This window comes from Musca autumnalis, unplaced genomic scaffold (assembly GCF_047663935.1).
Source record: "Musca autumnalis isolate F117 unplaced genomic scaffold, ASM4766393v1 scaffold_1, whole genome shotgun sequence".
NCBI lineage: Eukaryota > Metazoa > Arthropoda > Insecta > Diptera > Muscidae > Musca > Musca autumnalis.
In genome coordinates, this window is record NW_027411644.1 from 113,625,148 (window position 1) to 113,648,668 (window position 23,521).

The window sequence follows — 23,521 nt, forward strand, 5'->3', positions numbered from 1 at the left end:
GACGTACTTAAAGAAGTGGATCTTATTTTCGATAGATTTCGCGCCCACTAGTCAGTATGTCAGGAAGCATGGACTTTGGTCACGGAAAACATAACATCGCTGTAAACAGGACCACAACGAACAGCATCGGTATACATTTTCACATTTCGAACAGACCCTGAACTGCATTTAGACACAAATGCTGAACATTTGTGGGGGAGGTAGCCTAAGGAGAGAACCCATATGTGCCATTTTAGAAGTTAAACTAAATTTGGACAAAATATTAGGAGATCCATGGTTTGGACCAAATTGGTTGCCCCGTTCATTTCATTTTAGTGATATTTTTAATATTGTGGACCGGTATTGCCCTTCTTCGAACTGAAACAAAGTTTGGAAAAAATATGGCGAAGGTCAAATTTTGGACCAAATCGGTTTATCAGGTCGAGAGTTATCGTGATATCCAGCCACTACATATGGTGCCATAGGGGTTTTTACACCTTTCGGACTGTTTTCTCAAGAAGTATGGACATGCCCCAGAAAAAACAAACTTTTCCCATTGATACTCCGTTCACGCATAATCAATTGCTCTGTTTGTTGGGTTTAACAAACATTTCCCTTTGAGTTTAAATTACTCCTTTCATTCTGTTTACCAACATTTTCAAATCATCGAAGAAGGATCAATGAAAGCGCAAAGAAAAACTCTTCAATAATTTTCATTGATTTTTTTCTTTCTTCATCGCATCGCCATCGAATAAAATTCCGTGAAAAGAGGAAATCAGTTCGTTGAATTAGGATAAACGTGCAAACACTTATCCCCACACACATACTTTCACTCACCACCACATACACACATGAAGAACGTGTTGAAAATCTTAACGATGTTATCGGTGGTTGGATACCTTCAAATATTCACCCCACAAATAGTTTATATGGTATTCCTAAGAAAAATTCCAAAAACCATGGTTGGGGAGGGTGGGGGATATGTTTGCTTGTTTGTGTGTTCAGCTTGGGATATAAACTAAAGCATTTTAACACACACATATCACCTTATAAATGTATACGACACACAGATTTCCGGTTGTAAGAAGGGTTTTTCATTTGACTTTTTTTTTGGAAAATGTAATAAAATGACCATTGTGGATTGAAAGAACATGGGAAATGGTATGTCATGTCGTCAGGATTGGTTTGAAATGTTCGACAGGATATTAAGCAAATAATATGGGATTTTACATGGCACAAAAGATGTGTTATGGGATATTAGGAATGTATTAGGGAATATCATGAGCCTTATCCGAACAATAACAAGTTTTGGGACTGAAAATAGGTATCCCAATATTTCACTAAAGCATGGTAAAATTTCAAATTATTGGATTAAATTGTTGCCAATACAATTCAGGATTAAAGTAGATGTATTTAAACCCCTCTATATGTTATTCATGAAAAGTTTCCCTTGTTCGAATTCTTTACATTTAAGTCGAAAAACATGCAAAACTATTTTTAATATAAAAACTGTTGAAGTATGTGGACATTTTACATGTTTTTGTAAGAGAAACAAATGTTTGAAATATGTATAATATGTATGTATGTCATGTAATGGGATTTCCAACATGAAAGGCAATGCTAATACTGGCGGAATAACTACAAAAGAATGCAAAGTATGAATCCAATCTGCATCGTTTAGCGTCACATATACGGGACGGAATTATATGGGGAATGTAAAAGAGCAAACGGTATTTTCAAAAGAGACGGAACTTATACTCGTAAACTTAGAGAACACATTTATAAACTTAGTAGAGTTGTGCCAAATGAACTATATGGGAACTATCTATTCACCACGCAGTTTCAATGTCCCACATAATTTGTATGAACAAACTTCATATACGTAATGCCACACGTTTAGTTTTACGACGTTACACATAAGTTTTGGAACTAGTACAGTGAACTAGGAACTAGATTACCCAACTCTAAAACTTAGAACACATTAACATCAGAAAATAATTGTACCGTTCAACAAAAAAATTTCAAATAGATGCGAGACAAGTCCTCAAACTGCATTTTTCTCCAACTTTGTGTTGGAAGTACCCGAAAGACGGGACCGATATTGTCCTTATTCCAACCTGGATAAAATAATACGATGTGCCAAGTCTGGACTAATCAGAATCTCTCTCAGAGTTTTCTTGCAGGAAATTTACCATCGTTAAGGGTGGCATAAGGACAACCTGCTGAAAAAAAAAAATCAAAACGATCCGAGAGCGGCTGTTAAACTTCCCATTTTCCGAATTTAGTGTGGGAAGTACCCGAAGCAGTTGACCTATATTTTTATATCCTCACCCTTAGGCTAACTAGGATATATACACTTTGATACGACCAAAAATGATAACGATTTTAGACCCCGAGTCGATTTAGCCATGTCAGTCTGTCTGCCAGTCCTCTCGGATTGTTTCGATTCTTTTTTCAGTTGGTTGTCCTAGCGGCCTCAATTACAACGGTACAATTTTTTTCAGGGGTAAGTCCATACTTTCTGAGATAATGGCCCAAAAGCTCCAAAAACGCTGCCGACACATACTAAAATTGCTCCCTTCAAGAGTTGCCGTTCAGAAAATTTTGAGCTTTTGTGAGACAGTTACTCGAAGAAGTAGGCCGACGATATGTCCCATTTTCGAACTTAACTACGTTTGAACCAAATATTACGAAAGCCAAATTTTAGAACGGATCGGTGCGTCCGTTCGAGAATTATTGTAATTATTGTACGCTCCAGCCAGACAGACGGCCGAACGGGCGGATATGGCTAAATCGACTCAAAATTGTCTGAAACGGATTTCGTCCAAACATACTTGGGGTCTAATACCATTATTTCAATGAGTCACATTTTTGGTAGTATCAAAGTGTATATACCCTAAAGGATGAGGTATACAAAGATATAAAACTACTATATATAGACTATAGCAGCATCATTTTTTCAAAACAACGCATGAAAACACTATACTCCGCTAGGCAACCCAAATATTGCGAGGATTATAAGTTGTAAACCTCCAACATAAGGAAGGTATGATTAAATTGGTCATTCCGTTTGTAACACATTGAAATATTCGTCGGAGACCCTATAGAGTACACATGTATTTTCTTGATCAGCATAAAATTCTTAACTGTCCGTATGCCTGTTCAAATCAATATACAGCTTGCAATATTTAAGATAGAGCTTTATTATTTTGTATAGAAGTTTCAATTACTTCTAGGATGTTTGGTATTGAAAATGGGCTATATCGGTCCACGTTTTGATATAGCCCCTACAGAAGAGTACCTCTTAGTTGTTGATATTTTGAAGGTTATGGCCTCAATATACCACCGAAAACTTGGTGCCTGGAAATAAATCCCACGGGCACAACTACCAAAATGATATTGTTATTTCCGCTTTGCTTTGCGGCCAGAATTAGGATCGAGGGTGGTCGTGCGCACCCGCCACTACACATTCTCGCCGTAAGGGTTTTTTTTACAACTTTCGGGTCATTTTCTAAAGAAGTATAGACTTGCAACTGCCAAATTTTGGACCGAATCGGTTTATCCGTTCATGCACTCCATCCAATACACATGGTGCCATAGCGGGTGTTTACAGCTTTCGGGCCCTATAAAAACTTCTACCGTCGTAATGGGAGCAGCGAATACAAGTTGTTAGAATAAAAATAAAAACGATTCGAGAGGAGGTCTTAAACTGCACTTTTCCGAAATTTTGTGTGGGGGGTACCAGAAGGGACGGACCGATATAGTCCATATGAACGTGATCTATGTCTGGTAGAAATACTACGATGTGCATGGCCAAAATCGGCAAGTCCCTTCGAGAGTTATAGCGCGCAATAATTTTTGAGAAAAATTTTGAACTTTTGTGGAGGAGGTACGCGAGGGAGTGGACCAATATGGCCGATCTTCGAACTTGTTCTAAGTTTGAGCAAAACCTGTTCATTCATTTCTTACTCAGGGGCTGATCATTGTTAAAGATTTTGAAGAACTATCTGTAGCTCTGAAGGACTACTCCAAATCTCTCAAATACTTGGAGACCCACTGGAAAAATGATGAATCTTTAATCTAGAGTTGTGTAGTTCAAGACGAACTAGTTACAAGGAACTATCCCGGACAAGGAACTATATCCAGCTCTTGCGCCTATATAGTTCCTCTAGTTCCTTTCGTTCTTCACGTTCCTTTAACGTTGCTGTTTAGTCGCTGCAATTTATGTATTTTTATGTCAATTCAACATTATGGTCTCGGAACTATTTGGAATGAAGGAAACAAAAAGAACTAAAAAAGAGAAAGACTCGTGGCTTCGGTCTCGGAACTGTTTGCAGTGTTTGAACTATATATGTCGCGGAACTAGGGAACTATATTGGGGAACTAGTTCCTTTTGGGAAAAGGATCTAGAAAGATCGATCCGCTCCGGGAACTATATTTTCCAACTCTACTTCAACCAGTATGTGAGAGTTCAATCAAAGTTATGCAAGAATTAGGTATATAACTCCTGCCGGAAGTAAGACAACCTCTCTGGGAACATTTAATTTTCATTATTTTTATTCAACTTATGACCTCGTCGTAGTTTAGCATATAAAACACATGATTTTATTGTTTTATTTCCATAACTTCGTCACTTTTTTGACGATGGCCTCAGGGGAATTCGTCTATTTAAATAAAATTTTACAATTTTCATCAATACAAGAACACAGAATTATAAGGCAAATTAACGACTTACAATATTGGATTTAAGAACTTTTTTAACATTCTTGTATATCGTCTACTACGCATCAGCATTTATGTTAACGAGGGTATATACACTTTCATACGGGCAAAATGTGACTCATCGAAATAATGGATTCAGACCCCAAGTATGTTTGGACGAAACCCGTTTCAGACAATTTGGAGTCGATTTAGCAATGTCCGTCCGTCTGTCTGGTTGGTGCGCACGATAACTCTCGAACGGATCAACCGATTCGGTCCAAAATTTGGCTTTCGTAATATTTTGTCCAAACTTAGTTTAAGTTCGAAGATGGGTTACATCGGTCCACTCCTTCCGGTACCTCCCCCACAAAAATTCGAAAATATTCGGAAAATTTGTGCGCACGATAACTCTTAAAGGAAGTAACTGATTTGATCCGTACTTTGCACATCGTGAAATTTCTACCAGACTTAGATGAGGCTTCAATATGGACTCAATCGGTCTATTCCTTCGGGTACCTCCCACACAAAATTTCGGAAAAGTTCATTTTAGGACCTGCTCTCGAATCGCTTTGATTTTTGTTGCAGCTACTTGCTTTCACTGCCCCCATACGACTTTACAAGTTTCATCAGGGGCAAGTCCATACTTCTTGAAAAAATAGCCTGAAAGTTGCAAAAAGCCCCTGTGACAACGTGGGGATTTGCCGATTTGGCCTTCGTAATATTTTGTTCAAACTTAGTTTAAGTTCAAAGATAAACCATATCGGTCCACCCCTTCAAGTACCTTCCCTTACAAAGTTTCAAAAATGTTCGAAAAATTTGTGGCTACGACAATTCTTGAAGGGAGTGACCGATTTGGTCCATACTTAACACATCCTAATATATTTACCAGATATGGATCAGGTTTGAATATGTACTATATTTGTCCACTCTTCGGATACCTCACACACAAAATTTCGGAACCCTATGGTACCATATGTAGTGGCTGCCCATATAGGTCCTCTTCTTAGGGTACCTCTCTCACAAAAGTTCAACGTTTGTGCCTAAGTGCAGTTAAGGCTCTGTTCAAAGATCGTTTGTAAATGTATACCGATGATGTTCGTTGTGGTCCTTTTTATAACGATACTATGTTTTCCGTGGACAAGTCCGTGCTTCCTGGTATACGATACCCACTGAAATGACTAGTGGGCGCGATATCTATCGAAAAGATATGACTCTATAAATAAGATCCACTTCCATAATGGACTATGTCGGTCTATTCCTTCAAGTACCTCTTCCGCAACACTTTTTAACTTTTATCATAATCAACATCTTTGCCGGCAAATTCAAATGTCCATGACATAGGCTGAGGGTATATCTCTGTCGGCAAAGACGACTGATACTTTTTTACTTGTTTCCATTTCAATACCTGTATTTTGTTTGATCAAATTACATCGCGTCTGGGAGATAATTGGATATCTTTGTACTTACGACCTTTCCCTCGTATTGTTTTGAATTTTTGTTGAGACTTAAGACCTTTTCCTTCAATTTAAGGATTTTTATACCCTACACCACTATGTGGGGAGGGTATTATAAGTTGGTTTTGGCCAAAAAGTTTGTAACGCATCGAAATAATGGTCGTAGACCCATACTTATATATACCAAAATGAATGTCTCGACGAGCTGAGTTGATCTGGCTATGTGTGACCTCCCGTCAGTCCGTCCGTAAACCTTGTAATCACGCTACAGGTCGGAATTTTGATCGGATCATCACGAAATTAAATATGAATTATTTTGGTTCAGTTCGCCTTTAAGTCATTTGGTATAAAAGTCAGATAGGTGAAAACTTTCGTATCTCCCTAAAAGAAATGTTTTCGAGTGAAAAGATAATGCACAGAGGTAGTGGTGTAGGGTATCACATAGTCGGCCCCGTACCGACTATAGCCTTTTCTCACTTGTTTAAAATAAAATATTTATACTTTACTCAACAATGTGAAAAGGGTATTATAAGTATCTTTTGTCCAATATTCATGTAACATCGCGAAATATTCATCGCAGACCCCCTTGCCATATTTCATATTTAGACGAGATAAAACGAACTAACTATGTATGTCCGTAAGTCCATTAAAAATTGTAATAAAAATTCCTGGCCTCAATTATGGACCGAACGTAACGAAATGTTGTGGGGAGTTCAAGTCACGACCATTATTTGTTGGTGATGCGAAACGGACCAAAAACAAAATTTTTATCCTATTTTGCAGCGGCTCTGGAGGTCGCAATGATGGTTTGATCGGCGCGAAATTTTTAAGTACGGTTTGGGTTTACGACAAAGAAGAAGCTTTCAATTTAACATGATGGTCAGATAATAATTAGCGGGTTAAATGAACCGAAACTTTTGTGTGAAAATTAGTAAAGTATCATGACTATATCTTTATACCTGGAATATATGTTCCATTCCCATAAGTTACATTTAGAAGAACAACTCTTGACCTTTCCATTGATGCCAAGTATGTTGATATACATGATCAGATAACAGAGTTTCAGCCAAGTATATTCCGTATCCACAGTTTTATTTGTTTCTAGCGTAACCTTAATCACGCTATTGGACACATTTATAGCTCAATGTCGACAACATTTCCCACGAAGGAAGATGCTAATAATTGTGGAAGATGAAAATGATCACGTGGTGTTAAATAATAATAATTGTTGCACAAACATCCCAGACGGGACAAGGGAGACTTCTATCATATCAATGAGTGCACCCCGATTCATATTAGCTCAATGATATGGGATCTACTGCTTATCGCCGAGTCCGAACGGCGTGTCTTACGACACTACTTGTAGAGAAGTTTTCGGTAAAGTTGCTTAAAAAATATATGGGAAAAAACCTTTGACCTTTCCACTGATGCATTTTAAAGTAGCGGTTAAATAACGGAATTGCAAAATATACATAAACATATGTGGGTTAGAACTGCAATACATTATTCCATTATTAATTTTTTGAGGTAAACTCTTCCACTGATCAGAGAAGTTCACTTCAAACCTTTGATCATCGACCAGATCGAATATTTTTTAAGGAATGGAACGTTTTCCAAACTTTAAAAAAATACATACAAATGTATGATCATAAGGCTAATGATTATGACGGACTGCTTTCAAATGCTTATACAATCAGCAGAAACATCAACCTATTTATTTTGCAAAACACAAAGGGCGTATTACATATAAGCACCACATATAATTTTAAGAAAGATATACGACAAACAAACAAAAAACAATACAAAATTTTAATTTTTTACGCATTTCGCAAAATGCGTGATATTTGAACGCATACATCATCACAATTGCCATCAATGAAAAGGCCAGGGGTCCACTTTTCATTACACTGTGCGACAACAAAAAAAATGACAAGCAAAATCGAGTACATTATAAAAGTAGAGCTAAAAATATGAGACAGGTATATCGGCGTTTTTAAAGTTTACGGAAGTAACCAAAACAGGCAGGGCAAGTTCCGCCCATTTTTAAATTTTTCGAAATGTTCGAGTTTAGATATCTTGGAATCCTTGCATTTCAGGTATATAGTGTCTTTGGCAACTTTACTTAGGAGGGTGTGGGAAATATTTTTGTTAAACATTTTAACCCTCATGCGGTTCATCGAAGGGTCTTTTTTAAAATTAACAGTCCAAAATAAAAATAAATAATAAATATTATTTCATCCTAATATATATAAATTTGTAATCTAATTTTTTTAAGAAAATAGTGTACATAGATTTATGGTTTATTTTGAAACTCATAGTGAAATTTTGTGTAGAATTTTTCATCTTTTGACACTTTTCACCTATAACCAAGTTTTATATTACTTCCATGTATCGACTAGAAAAAAGAAGGGAAAATTTTTCATCAAAAAAATTGGGAAATATTTTCATGTTTTTTCAGCAAAATTGATACTAATATCTTCATGCTATAGAATGTAAATAGACATTTCATTTCTTTGGTGACCTATGGTGAAATTTGACGGAGAATATTTTTGTCTCTGACATCATCTCTCTAAAATTATGTTTTGTTGGACATTTTTGAATAAACTCAGATGAAGTCCGACTTTAAACCTAAAACGTGTTTTTCATTTTTAGAGATTCCTGGCGATTAGACAAGAGTTACAGATTTGGTGTATTCTGAGACCTATAGTAAAATTTTATGGCGAACAATTTTGTAGAATATTCGGATTTGATGCGATCACATTTTTAATGAGTTTTCGAAAATGAGTATTTCGAAAAATTTAAAAATGGGCGGAATTTGCCCCGCCTATTTTGGTTACTTTCCGACGTAAACTTTAAAAACACCGATATACGTGTATCATATTTTTAGCTCTACTTTCATAATGTACTCGGTTTTTTCCCATCATTTTGAAAAAAATTGAATTTTGTTGCACAGTGTTATCAGTGCGCGTATAAAGCAAAATAGCTGTCAAGTATAAATTTTCGTTGCAAAATAAATAATTGAATAGAAATTATCAATTTTTTTATGCAAATATTCGGTCCTTTTTCTCCGCCAAATACGATTCGATTATCGTCCAAAGTTGTGGATGACGTTTATCATTATATCTTAACTACATTAGCTGTAGTATTCATTCAAAATATAACTTTAACTGTGGACTTAAGATCTTTTCCGACAGGGGCAAAACATATACAAAAAACGCGACGTAATACAATTTTCTCTACATCACACGACGCACAGTGTTTCGCAAGTGGACAAAAATCGAAAAATGTGATGTTAACATTTATATATGTTTACGTTTCTTTCTTACAGCAAACACATCAGATACAACGAATCTTAGCCCTTTAATTGTGAAAAATATTTCCCAGGCAATCTAAAGCGATACTCATATGAAAATTTGACGACCACTAAAATAATTATTTCTAAAAATTCTGCTGATAATATTAAAAATTTTGGATGGGGATTTAATGGGTGGGCTATAAATATAATATTTTAGTACAATAAGTTGACATCAACTGCACATGGACAAAGTACCGTTATCAAGAATTAAAAATTTAAATTTAATAAAAAAACAAGTAAGAAAAGTCTATAGTCGGACGGAGCCGACCATGGGATACCCTATACCACTATCCCTGGACAATCGCTCTCCACGGAACTTATTTTCAATGATTGTGAAAATTAAATTATCAAATATCAGAGATGTAATGTATAATACTTATGACCAAAACCAAAAAGTTATCTAGCATGACAAAGACATTTTTGTAGCAGCAAAGGAAAATTTAGTTCACACAAACGAAAATGTAATGAAACCCACATATGTAGTACTACTACTTCCATTGTTTAACCGCTACGTTATTGAAATTTTGACCATCTGGATATCGATTCAGATTTGGATATAGCCCCCATATATATCTTTCCCCGATTTTGCTATAATTCGCTAAATTTTTTATGAATAGCCTTCAAATTTAGCATGAGATGCTTTCTCAGGCACCTGTTCAGTTTTACTGTTGGCCTAGGTTGATGAATGTTTACACAAGTACTTATGAGGGCACAAAAATGAAAAATATCTACTTTGGTCCATATCGGTTCATGTTTAAATATGGCTTCCATATATAATTTCGCCCGATGTCACTCAGTTTCGAATAATTACGTCACATTTTCCTAATTTAATCAATGTCTCACATACATTGCGTGTTTAGTGCATCGAATACATAAAATCGGGCGAAAATATACATATAGAAGAGCTGTATCCAAATCTAAACCGATTTTTGTCAAAATCGGTAAAACTGAAAGAGGGCCAAAAAACATCCCATGTCAAATTTGAAGGCTATTTTTCAAAAAATTACCGATTTATAGCAAAATCGGTGAAAGATATATATGGAGGCTATATCCAAATCTGTACTGATTTTTGCGAAATCAAATCAAAATCGTTAAATCTGATCGGGGGCCTGATGAAACATCCTATGTTAAATTTCAAGGCTATTTATCAAAAATTTAGCGATTTATAGCAAAATCGGGGAAAGATATATATGGGAGCTATATTCAAATCTGAACCGATTTTTTACGAAAATCTGTAACCTACTCAAGGGCCCAAGAAAATATCACATATAAAATTCGATTAAAATTGGCCGAGTTAAAGCAAAATCGGGAAAAGCTATATTCAAATCTGAACCGATATGGACCAAAGTTGATAGTTTTCATTCCAGTGCCCTCATAAGTACTTGAGCAAAAATTCATCAACCTAGGTCAACGCCTTCTATTTTTGTCCACTTTTGTATTGAAGCGGTAACACTGTGCGACGTATTTCTGTAACAAAAACGCGATTTCCTAAAAAAGCGGACTTACGACCTTTTCGTGCGTAGCAGACGATATGTTTCTTCTTGACAATTACAGTATAGTCTCGATAATCCGGACACTCATTAATCCGGACAACGCGGTAATCCGGATACTAGAATGTTTTACATTGTAGACTCGGTAATCCGGACATCACATATTTTTCTTACCTCGATAATCCGGACATCAATATTTTTTTCCTATTTGATCATTAGATTCTTATTTATTTCATTGACGTTTTTGTACTTAACAATAACAATTGGTGTATTAATGAGAAATTTTTTTTTTTAAAGTTTTCAGTCCAAATCTCGACTTATTAGATATCTACTGTCAACAATATGAATCTGTCAAATAATTCTCCTATTGTTCAACCATTTAGGACTGGCTATGATAAGCAACAGTATTTAAAATGTAAGGTTGGGTAGTCTGGTTCCCTGAAAAATCGATGTTGAGTGGTCCTTTCCCGTAAAGGAATTGATTCATTAGCCCTCCTATTAGTGAGAGAGTCCCTTGGGGGCATGTAATAAATTCCAAGGATATTTTACCTAGAAGTGTTTAAACCGTTTAAAGCTTTGGGAGTAATAGTTTAGTTTTCTTTGGGATTTATAGCTAAACAAAGAAGCGAGTAGAGTTCTTATATAGGAATTTCAATAAATTTAAAACTAAGTAGTATGGCCCCGTTTGTTTTCATTATTTGACATTCAAAATCACCGGTAACTAAGGATTGTTGTATTGCATTCTCATAAATATGCAACCAATAGATTTAAATTACAGTTTGTCTTATTCGTAAGCTATAACATTTATATAATAAAAATGTTTCTTTTTGATTTCGTCGACGAGATGAAGTCACTGGGCGATGTTCATAGAAATATTCCCCATAATGAGATGAGTATATTTGAAATTATGTAGCGAGTCATAAGAGGCTCATGTCCCGTGGACCAGGGAAATCAATATATGCATGTACATGGGCTACAAAGTTCATATTCTTAAAAAAACTATGCGTAAATATACACCAGTTGTAGAGAAGTTTAAGATGGTTTAAGTAATCAACAAAAGTCACCTAAATTACGTTGGAGGAATATAATACGTACATTTGGTAACCAGGGAAGCTGTTTCAGGCCTTAAAATGGTCGCAAACCATAATATTTGTTTAATATGGATTTGTTTGCCTTAAATATCAGGTTATTATCTAGTAAAAGTCTATTATTAATAATTTAAAAGTACAAAATTATATGTTTTTGTTATTACTCGGTAATCCGGACACCGCCGAAACATGTGGTGTCCGGATTATCGAGATTATATTGTACCTCGATATGAGGATTAGAGTTATGACTTTTTGAAATTTTTTCTCAAAACTGATTTCCTGTAGTGAGAATGAATGAACTTTTGCCTATTAATGCCTAAAATAACGTTAAATCTATTTTATTATAAAAAAAGATTCCGCACAAACCACGTTGAAAAAAATTGTTTTTCTCAAAAAAGTATTTCCAGTTGCACGAATGAATGTCCGTTTGCCCACTAATAACTAAACTAACTTTTATTCCATTTAAATATTGAAGAAGGTTCCCCACAAACCACTTTTAAATTTTATGATATATGAAATGAAGTTTTATATCATATAAATGATATATATATCTAATGATATAAGGATAAAATTAGTGAGAAACAAACGGCTATGTTATCTTGGTTATATTGTGTGCCCCTATACCTTGAATTAAGATAAATATCGGCTCACAGTGAATTCAAACATTTTTCCAAAATTCTGAAAAAATAAAAACTTTAAATGCTTTTTGTGCGGAAGCTTTTTTTATCGAATCACTTTATTATTAAGATTTTATGTAATTTTATGTAAAAACTCATCAAAATATCATACAGTGATACGAGGTTGTAAAAAATTCATAATCCTAATGAGGATCTCTAGCTATTTAAAGAATTTTAAATAGGAACATAATTTTTCTACTGATCTTTATATGTAGTCTATAGTTGTCATGATGATACATGTTTAATTATTTATTTTAGATTAATTGAAAACACTTCATTCAAAGACATTTATCCTAATTATGGTCGGTTTCTCTCGACAACCACGTCTATCAAACCTGTCCACAGCAATTTACATTTAATTGGAATTTATTGCAACCGACTGTAATGCATTTAATCGGATATTTGCATGCCAGCACAGCATTAAGAATGTAAAACGAATGCATTTAATTAAAATCTAATATTATTTACATTCTTAAACATACATACTAACAAAACAAACTTCAACAAACAGATAACAACAAGATAAGTGCACTTCACAATAACAATAATAATAAATTTCTTTCCCCTCTTTCTATAAAAGATTTCAAAATCGATTATATCCACTTAAAATATTTTCTTTACACTATTCTGTTGATAATTCATTAACAGTCGAGTGTTAATTATTGCCTGTTTGCATGAAATTGTAAATTTACACACAAAATAACAACAGTCAGTTCGATATGGTGTTGAAATGTTGAAATTATTAATTTATTTTACATGGTGTTGACAATAAAAAGATATTCATTGTAACATTGTTGGACTTGCACAACTTCAAATCTCTTAAGATTCCTCCCCTCTTTGAAGAGCACAAACTTTTATTCGTATTTTCCCACATATCATTTAAAATGTATGTGTGTGTGTGGCACGTTCAGATAAACATGTTGTCCCTTGTGATGTTTAGTTTCCCATCTTAAATGGGTCGTGTAATTGTGCCACATGTGGCGCAAGAAACTCTTTTAAAACTGAATTGGCAACTTTTTAAAGAAAATTTTCATCTTTTATGAATGTTGTGTACTGAACAATGTTGTTTGTGTATTCCCTGAGCTTTCAAAAGCAAACAACGAAGAGTTCACACATGTGCGTACATCAACAAGTTGACCCTTGACATCTACGTTAATAAGTCTTTATCGTTCATGTATCTTGGCATCATCCTCATCCGTATATAGAGATTTGAAAACAATATGTAAAGTGTTGGCTTAAGTTCAACAAAACAGAAATGTATTAGGGTGGTTCCTATAGTAAATTGGAATAAAAGAATAATAGAAGATAAGCAATAAACATTTATAATTTTATAATTGTGGAATGTTTAAGATTTTTTAACTTTAGGAAAATTTGCCGCTACAGCGACAACGCAATGATACTGGTAGCGGCTCCGTGTCTTTACGTTGGGAACTATTTGTTGATGGCCACCTATTAAGTTGAAGTTGCCGAAAAACGTGTCATGATGACACAGTCATCGAACAGGCATACATATTGTAAACAAGGTCCCGTTATCCTGGGTGGGAGTAGTAGCAGTAGTAGTAGTAGAGCGACGCTGGGAATGTTATTGGAAAAGCCTGGAAGGATATACCGATACAATAAAAGGGAGAGACAAATTAGAGTAGGGAGATCAGTCGTGAAACATCAGTGAAAGACACTGTACCTAGTTACAAATAGTCAGAGCACAGCGGAGGTGGGTTGACATAATGAAACACTAAGCTAACGCCGTAACAGCAAGCTGTGGGATTGTGGAAAACGCGGTTAGTGAATGAAAAGTGCAAACATCGGCTAAAATAAGTAAAACCTTTTTAAATTTATGTGAGTCTTTGAGCCGATGTGGCCATAGACTATACTATATCAAAATTTGTTAAATTCCCCCGACTCCTTATGCCGACGTGGCCATTGTTTATAATATATCAAAATTTGTTAAATTGTCCCGAGTCTATAAAATAGTTACCAATTGATAAATATACAACAGTTAGAAATCCTAAAGCTCACTGAAATGCGAAACATCGACGTGTCCTCGATGACACCTATGAAGGTCCAACCTATCTCAGACAGCGGAGACAGCCAGACGATAACGCCTATGCCCAACCCCGAGCCGGAGAGGTGTAATACAACGAGCCTGCAACGCGCAAGATTCGCCTAACAACCGTAGTATTACACTCTTAGAATAAGTTTAATATTAAACTTTGTGAAGACATATAAACGCCTCAACAAAGAAGTTTAGACAGAATTATTATCTCAAAACATATCGTTTCACTCTCAGTCACTACAAATACAAAATGTTCTCAGACGAGCCATACCCCAGCAACCGAAGCACACTGTGACTTTCTTAACATTTAGGTGGCCAAAATTGGAAAAATTTCTGTTCGACCATCTTCACGATTTTTTATTATGTGATACATAAGAGTATATGTAATTAAAAAATGCTGCGTAAAAAACAACAAGAACAATAAGAATAAAAATAACGGCTGTCAAAAGTCTGCTATGAGAAATTGTAAAATAATATGTTTTTTAGAGTAGAAAATTCAGTTAAATTGTCCCTGTTGTAAAAAATTTCGTACCGAGACTACTTATTATATTATAATTAATTCTTGATAATTAATCGATTTTTAATGTAACTAGTAAGTTTTGTTGCATTATAATATATATTTGATAAAAAATTGTGTTGGTGAAAAAATCTCTAAAAACAAGGGGTAAAATCAATAAACAAAATATTAAATGATATGCGTAAAAAAAGTACACCAAGGTACAGCTGAGTTATTTTGCTAAAAACAATACCCGAGGAACCTAGTATCTAAATACAAAAAATTGGCTGCAACTACTTGCCCCTTTCGGTTTTACAGAATGATTATAATGCCGATTCCAAGAAGTGCACTTTTTGAGATTTGGCTCGAAAACAAAAATAGTGCCGAAAAATGTGCATTATTGAATTATATAACAAACCTAATTGGAAAGCACGTTGATTATCCAAAATTAAAAAAAGCTATAGAGCTTTTGTGTTATCGTTTTAATAAAAAAATGGGCTTCATCACATCGACTTAAAGCCCGTTTTTCACGAAGGAAGCTACTTGGCTAGCTGAAACTAAGGATTTCACATTTAGCCTTCTTGATGTTGGTCCAAGTACTTCCCAGTACAGCAACAGAGCTGTAGGAAGCCCTGCAAAAAAGTTCAATGAATTATCTCACCGCACAAAAGGGCGGCTAGCTAAAAATCTTGTAAATTCTGTTGATTCTGAGCACTTGTTAATGACAGCCGAAATGAACTTGAGATCATCAGGAAAAAGAAACTCAGCGGACATAGTTCATCAATTATCAACAGTATCCCCCTCAAAAGGTACAGCTCCCAAAAAGGCACAAAAATCCACAAAAAGTACAAAAGCATTGTCTTCTGACCGAGCTCTTGCACTTATTATAGATACCGGCTTATCAACTAATGAATACGACTTGCTTAGACAACATTTGGCAAATATTAGTTCAAAAATATGTCCGTCATAAAATTGTATTAAAACTTCAACACTTTCATGCTATCCTGAGATAGCAGGAAAATCACGCAGATGTTGAACTACAGTCACTAATTGATCACAGATTATCTCGACTTTGCGCTACTCAATCAGTGTTAAATATACTTGAATCCTCTAAACTAAGTGAAATAAATGCAGTTTTTAAATGGGTTTGCGATGGCGCTGAACAAGTCAATTATAAACAAAAATGTTCAGCAGAAAACCAATCCGATAGTAGTTTGTTTTCTATATCAATTGCAAGTAAGTTCAAAAATTGACAAAAAAGAAAAAATAATATGGAAAAATCCAACTCTAATTTATTTTATATCTATATTTTTAATGTACTGTAATCTATATTTCATCTAAATTAAAAAATGAACAAATATTTTATTTTTGTTTTTAAATGTTTTGATTATTTTTTTAATTTTCTTGTACATTGAATCTTTTTTTATTAACTACTTTAAATAACAAACAAGTGAGAAAAGGCTATAGTCGGTACTATGTGATACCCTACACAACTACCTCTGTGCATTATCTTTTCACTCGAAAACATTTCTTTTAGGGAGATACGAAAGTTTTCACCTATCTGGCTTTTATACCAAATGACTTAAGGCAAACTGAACAAAAATAATTAATATTTAATTTTATATTTGACTACTATCGACATCACCAACATCAATATGCTTCTATCTCTGTGAGAAAATTTCGTGATGATCCGATCAAAATTCCGACCTGTGGTGTGGTTGCAAAAAAAGTGGAAAAAGGGATGCATTACCGACTATTGCGATATATCTATTATTTGACCACCTACGCCAACCTACTTTGCATAATTTTAAAGATGGGATTTTCTACTTTCTTAGTCAGGATTTGCTTTTAGATGGTCCCCAACCAAAGGTGTGATATCCGTCATTATTATTAAAATCGCAAAAATTAAAAGTTAGGTTTTTTGCGACTATTGTGATATCTTCGTTGTTTGATCACCTGCGAGAACCTACTTTACATCATTAGAAAGGTGATATTTTCCACTTTCATCGTCAGGTTTTGCTTTTGGTATACCCCATATAGAAGCTGAGATATTCGCTTTGGAAAAAACATTATCTTTTTATCCAAATAAGTTTTTTGCACATTCCGATCACTAAATATTATCCGACCATCACCAAAATCAATAGGCTTCTTCCTCTGTGATACCCCCATTAACCCTCAAAATTTCGTGACGATCCGATCAAAATTGCGACCTGTAGCGTGATTTCCAAAAAAAATGGATAAATGGGATGTGTTACCGACAATTGCGATATCTCCGTTATTTGGTCACCTACGCCGACCTAGTTTGTTTGTCATTGTAAAGATGGAATCTTCTACTTTCATAGGCAGGCTTTGCCTTTGGAAATTCTCCAACCAAAGCTGTGATTTTTGTCATTACAATTAAAATTGCAAAAATGAAAATTTGGGTTTTATTTGCGACTATTATGATATCTTCGTCGTTTGATCACCTACGAGAACCTGCTTTACATCATTAGAAAAGTGATATTTTCTACTTTCATTGTCAGGTTTTACTTTTGGTATACCACATACAGAAGCTGAGATATTCGCTTTGGAAAAAACGTTGTCTTTTTATCCACATAAGTTTTTTGCCCATTACGACCCCTAAATATTATCCGACCATCACCAAAATAATAGGCTTTTTAAAACATGTGGTAACATTGTTGATTTTCATTCATGATTTCGTAAAACCATTGCCACATATAAGTGTTTTACAATTTTTAACACATTGGCAACGATCAACCAGGCAAAATCCTTGGTGTAAGTAACGCGGCCGTTTTCGACCCGGTAACGTTACCTATGGATTGAAATAATGAAATTTTGCTTACACGGGGCATATCTATGAACTCATAGATAACTCCGCGTAGAAATTACGGGCATAAACTATATTTTTTATTAATCTTCGAGAGTTTTATAATTTCATTTCATGAACATTACATATTTTATTACTCATACGCCCAAAAGTGGGCGAACCACGCCCATTTTTTTCATACAGCATCTCTTACGTATTGGGGCTATATGTGCCACGTTTCACTTCGGTATCTCTTTTAATACCACAGTAATTAATTTTGGCCACCTAAAATTGGAAAAAGTGTCACTGCTCCTCTGAACTTTCGCATCAACGGTTCCATAGGGACTTAGATAACCGAAGTCCCGAATCGTATGTAAAAACCATTAGCACATGCTTGAGACAATATCATAGCCTTAGTGCTAACAGTTCCCCATCATTTACACCATAACGCCGAATACATCGTGTGCTCGACCATCTACGGCCGAACGCCAAATACATCGTTTTCCCGATCATCTATAGCTACATACGATCTTCGACCTGCGCATACATACATTAAAATAATCCTAGGCTATTTTATTGCAACGGAATGAGGTTAATTAACTTCGAGGCAGCAAAGTTATTAGCAGCACCAGGTTTAGACATCTCGACATACACGCGACCACCAGATCGTAAAACAAGAAACCAAATTGATCACGTAGTGAAGGATGGAAGGCGCGCGTCGAGTGTGTTGGACAAACTAACGTTTCGAGGCGCAAATATCGAAATATCGGACCACTACTTCTTGCGAATAAAATATGCACAGCACGGAAACTGGACATCGGATTCTGTAATCACAGCAGATAGCCGCAGAATACCAGGGACCGTGTGCTGCGTGATAGAGGTAAAGGAGTAGAAATGCCTTTACCACCTACATATTTCCTGCAGAGACGTACAAGGTAACCTGGTAACAGTTGCAGGCAGCGTGCTCAGACTATGGAAAGATCACTTCTCCAAGCTGCTGGTATAGAGAAGTAGTGATGATGACGACATCACTGCACCAATCCGAGAAGATGGTATAGTTTTTACTATCCAGTCCTGATGGGATTCAGACAGCAGTAAATTGGCTAAGGAATACTAAGGCAACAGTAACCGACGGATGTCAAACGAGCTGGAGGCGACAAGCTGATAGGAAGTATGCATCAGATGGTTAGCACTATCTGGCAGAAGGAATGCCTGTCCGACGATTGGAATCTGAGCATTCTTTGCAAACCGTTAATATCCCGCATCTTAATAAATATCCATATAAATATAAACATGCGTTAGTGGTGTAAATAGATATATACATAAGTGGAAACTGTTGTTTGATGTGCGTGCATAATATACATATCGCACCTGTTCAATAAAAGGGTAGTAACTCGAAATTTTTACATTATCATCTTTTATTAAAGAACGACCCATAATGATCAACTTCAACCACTGTAAAAAACTCATATTATTCTGTCCACTTTTTCGTCCAAAAATACTGTTATGTCGCTATTCACGTCTTCAGAGTAACTACGTATGTATAAGCAGGATTTTTTCTCCACTAAAAAATTGAAAATTTTGAGTTACTACCCTTTTGTAGAACAGGTACGGTATTTACTATGTATCATTGTATCGAGTTTTTACACAATTTTCTTCCCTCTCCGTCTGAGGGAGGTTCATTCATGCAGCGAGAGGTGCTTTGTTTGTATAAAGTATACATGAATTACATACATTGTTTGTCGTTAAATCATGATAAAAAAACATAACTACGAAGGATGTAGCGAAAGTTCGTAATGAACCGAATACTTAATAAGTTTGCTTGCTTTGGTGTAACAATGGCATTATGGCTAGCATACCTGCCCTGCACTACACTGGCTAGACAATACCCGCCATTTTCAACCTTATACCTCTCAGCGTTATGTTGGCATATTATGTGGTATTTCCACTTCAGTTTTCTGCCCAGGGTGGTGTGAACCATACAGAAATTTCAATGCATTAAAGTGTTATGTGCATATATACATATATATGTATTTTTTCGAATAGAACGCGCTCTATTCTTGTCTGTACAACCAAAGGTAAATAGCTGTTTTGTTTGTACGCGATATAAATAAAGAAAACAACAAAAAACGAATGAAAAATAAAATTATGCCGTGCAGAAGGAATTACATATGGGCGAAAAAAGTGACAGTTGCTATGAATGAATATGTAAAGAAGCAGACCGTGTGAAAACTGCATTAAGTAGCTGGGAGTGATACTGGACAGAAAAAATAGAAAGACCACATTCAGGAAAGGGCTAATAAAGCCCACATATGCTGGTCAAATTGTAGGAGAGCTATAGGTTCAAAATGGGGTTCAATCCTAGAATGATGCACTGGTTATGCAGAAGCGCAATTAAACCGATTCTAATATACGCATCTGTGGTTTGGTGGACAGCTACGGACAAAAATGTAATGTGAAAATATTGCAAAAAGTCCAAAGAATGTGCCGCCTAAGCATTAGTGGGGCGATGAGGACTACAACTAGGGCTTTGTTTGTACACCCAATAGAAATTCAGGTAAGGTATAAAGCTGCCATCGAAGTTATAAGACTTAAGTCGATGAGCAAGTGGATCGGAAGAAACCACCAAAATATATTATGGGTTACAACGGGCGAATCAGTATATCATATTGTATCAGACCGTATACCTGAGACAAGTGAAGAGGTTTTGTATGAAGTCTTAATGCCGGACAGAGACATGTGGATCGATGGAACACTAGCACGGACGCCAGCTGGAACCTGTGGGTTTACAGATGGGACTGTGCTAGGGGGACGATGGGTCTGGGTCTCCATATCATAGACCATGAAACGAGAATTTCCCTTCGACTGCCGGATTATAACACGATCCTCCAGGCCGAAATCCGAGCGACTATAGAGTTTCTGAACTGGTTTAAGGCTAACACAAATTCAATCACTGTAAACATCCTTACGGATAGTAAAGCAGCAATTCAAGCTATAGCAAGCAAGACAGTAAAAAGTCAATTAACGACTACTGCCATCATGGTTCGGCTAACAGTATATGGGTTCCAAGACACACAGGTATTAGGGGTAATGAGATAGCTAACTCCTTAGCATAATGCTATGTTTGTAAAAGGGTCGCGTCTAGAGTTAAAGGCATGGGCAATGGTCATACATATATCCCTCTGGAATACTGAAGAGAAGGGAAACAACACAAAAATACTACGGGAAAAAACAGGAACTACATTTGAGAAGTAAAAAGAACAGGGTAAAGGACAAAACAGGTTGTGCAGAACACTATCTCTGTCATTGCCCAGCCTTCGCGACCTTAAGGAACCAACTCCTGGGAGACGACACTATACAAGAACTCAACTAAATTAGGGCAACCGAGTTCAAAAACTTAAGATATTATGTCAATGGCACAGAATTTCTAAAATGATGATAACTTAAAATGTTATCCCAAACAATAATCTTCTTCCAGACATCCGTGTCGCGTTTTTATGTCGCCCCTCTTTGCAACCTAACCTATTTTGGCATACATTTCGTGTGTATTTTTCAAAAATTTTCTACAAGTGGTCTAATTAGACAGGCCTTCAAAGTAGGCAATCTCTCGAGCCCACCTCAGTAATATAAATATAAAATTGGGCTGCTTTCAATAATATGGGATAAGTATCTCCTTTAACTTCGGGAATGTTCTTGGTAGTTTTGGTTTTTTTCTTTTTTTTTTGTAATAAGGGCGATGGTCTCCCTACTTAATATTAGACATGCAACTAAGTTAGAGGATATTATATTCAGAGCTCTAAAATCAATCTCTAACACCTTCCTGTTACACATACATATGTATGTGGACGATCCCTGTACATTGGGCGTAACACCACTTTTTGACTGGCATTTAGTCAAATCCACCAATAATTAAAAAATTCTAACAATTTTCAAATTTCATGTTATATTTTAATATTTCATTTTTGTTAAATATATTTGATGTTTATATAATTAGAATCACCAAATCTGGATGTCGAAAACTTTGCCGTACTACCCTCCATTGATTCTCACATAGTCGTCAACTGAAAACATGCTGATAAATGTTGCTCTTCATAAACTGCCTTTTTGTTGTTGCAGGCAATGATGTTGACAATCATGATGATGTTGTTGTTGATGACATTGATAAGTGTCAACGTGTGTTGTTGTTCACTTTTTCACTTTTATAGATTTTACTTTTATTTTCACCTCTCAGCTAGCTCACTTATCACAACAATGAAGTCGATGACGATTATTATTATTAGGCCTAGTATCCGTAGGTTTTCTTTTTTATCAATGGTATGATAATGAAAAGGCCAAGGTTGTGTTTTGTTGGCTACATTTAATAGTTCAGTTGAATGGTAAATAACGGTAAAATTATGCAGGCATATTTTCCGGTTGAAAGGAGCCTCACTCAGTTCCGTTAGATAAGGTTATGCATAAATATAAAATGGGAGAAAAAAGTGAAAACTATCTCAAGTATCCTTTAACAAATAAGTTGAACTTTAATACTTACGTAAAATCCTATTTTATCGTTTAATGACGGTAAATGTTAGGGTTTAATCTGAAAGTAATAAAAAGAAAGAAGAACACTTTAGTTAAGTTAGAAGGTAGAATAATGTTGTGAGTAAATTATGGCATTAATAAGACAAATGTTTAAAACGTTGTAATAATAATAATCGCTATTGCGGACATACCAAGGTGCGTTAACCGAATTTCTTAAAACTTTATTTTGAAAACGTTGGATTTTTTCCAGATGATTATCTTTAGCACAGTCCCAGAGCTGAATACCATAAAGCCAGACCGGTTTTAACGCCTGTTTGTAATAATAATAATAATAATATTAATAATAATAATAATAACAATAATAATAATAATAATAATAATAATAATAATAATAATAATAATAATAATAATAAAAATAATAATAATAATAATAATAATATAATTATTTGGGAATGTTACCTCTCAAACTGAAGGTGTTTTTGGGAACAACACCCTAAAATCCTAAAGCCCTAAACATATATTCCGACCCGGCAAAATACTTCATATTTTTTAAACAGCTCAACCAGTGTTAACGGATACCTCTGACAGAGATATACCCTCAGCCTGTGAGAATTGAAACACCTTTTTCCCAAAAAACTTAAATATTTTTTTATTGCGCGTAAAATTCTAGCGAACATTTTCGAACTTTTGTGGGTTAGGTACGGGAAGGAGTGGACCTATAAGCAACGTCTTCGAATTTCATCTAATATTCGAAGAAATGTTACGATATGCAAAGGGTGAACCAACACAGTATTCGGTTCGATAGTTGTCGTGCGCGCCAGCCACTACACATTCTGGCCGTAGGGGCTTTTAACAGCTTTCGGGTCATTTTCTCAAGAAGTATGGACTTGTCACTGAAGAA

The 23,521-nt window shown here is 35.4% G+C and overlaps 1 protein-coding gene across 4 annotated transcripts in view; it reads right to left on the bottom strand.

Moving 5' to 3' along the window:
- Sulf1 (Extracellular sulfatase Sulf1) overlaps positions 1-23,521 on the bottom strand; it is a 426,412-nt gene that overhangs the window by 242,312 nt on the left and 160,579 nt on the right. For 3 of the 4 annotated variants that reach the window (XM_073988582.1, XM_073988620.1, XM_073988566.1), the window contains one exon: positions 22,631-22,678. The gene's annotated coding sequence lies outside the window, so the exon portion shown is untranslated. Of the gene's footprint in view, positions 1-22,630; positions 22,679-22,811; positions 22,931-23,521 lie in introns of all 4 variants that reach the window. The other variant, XM_073988573.1, reaches the window with a different exon arrangement.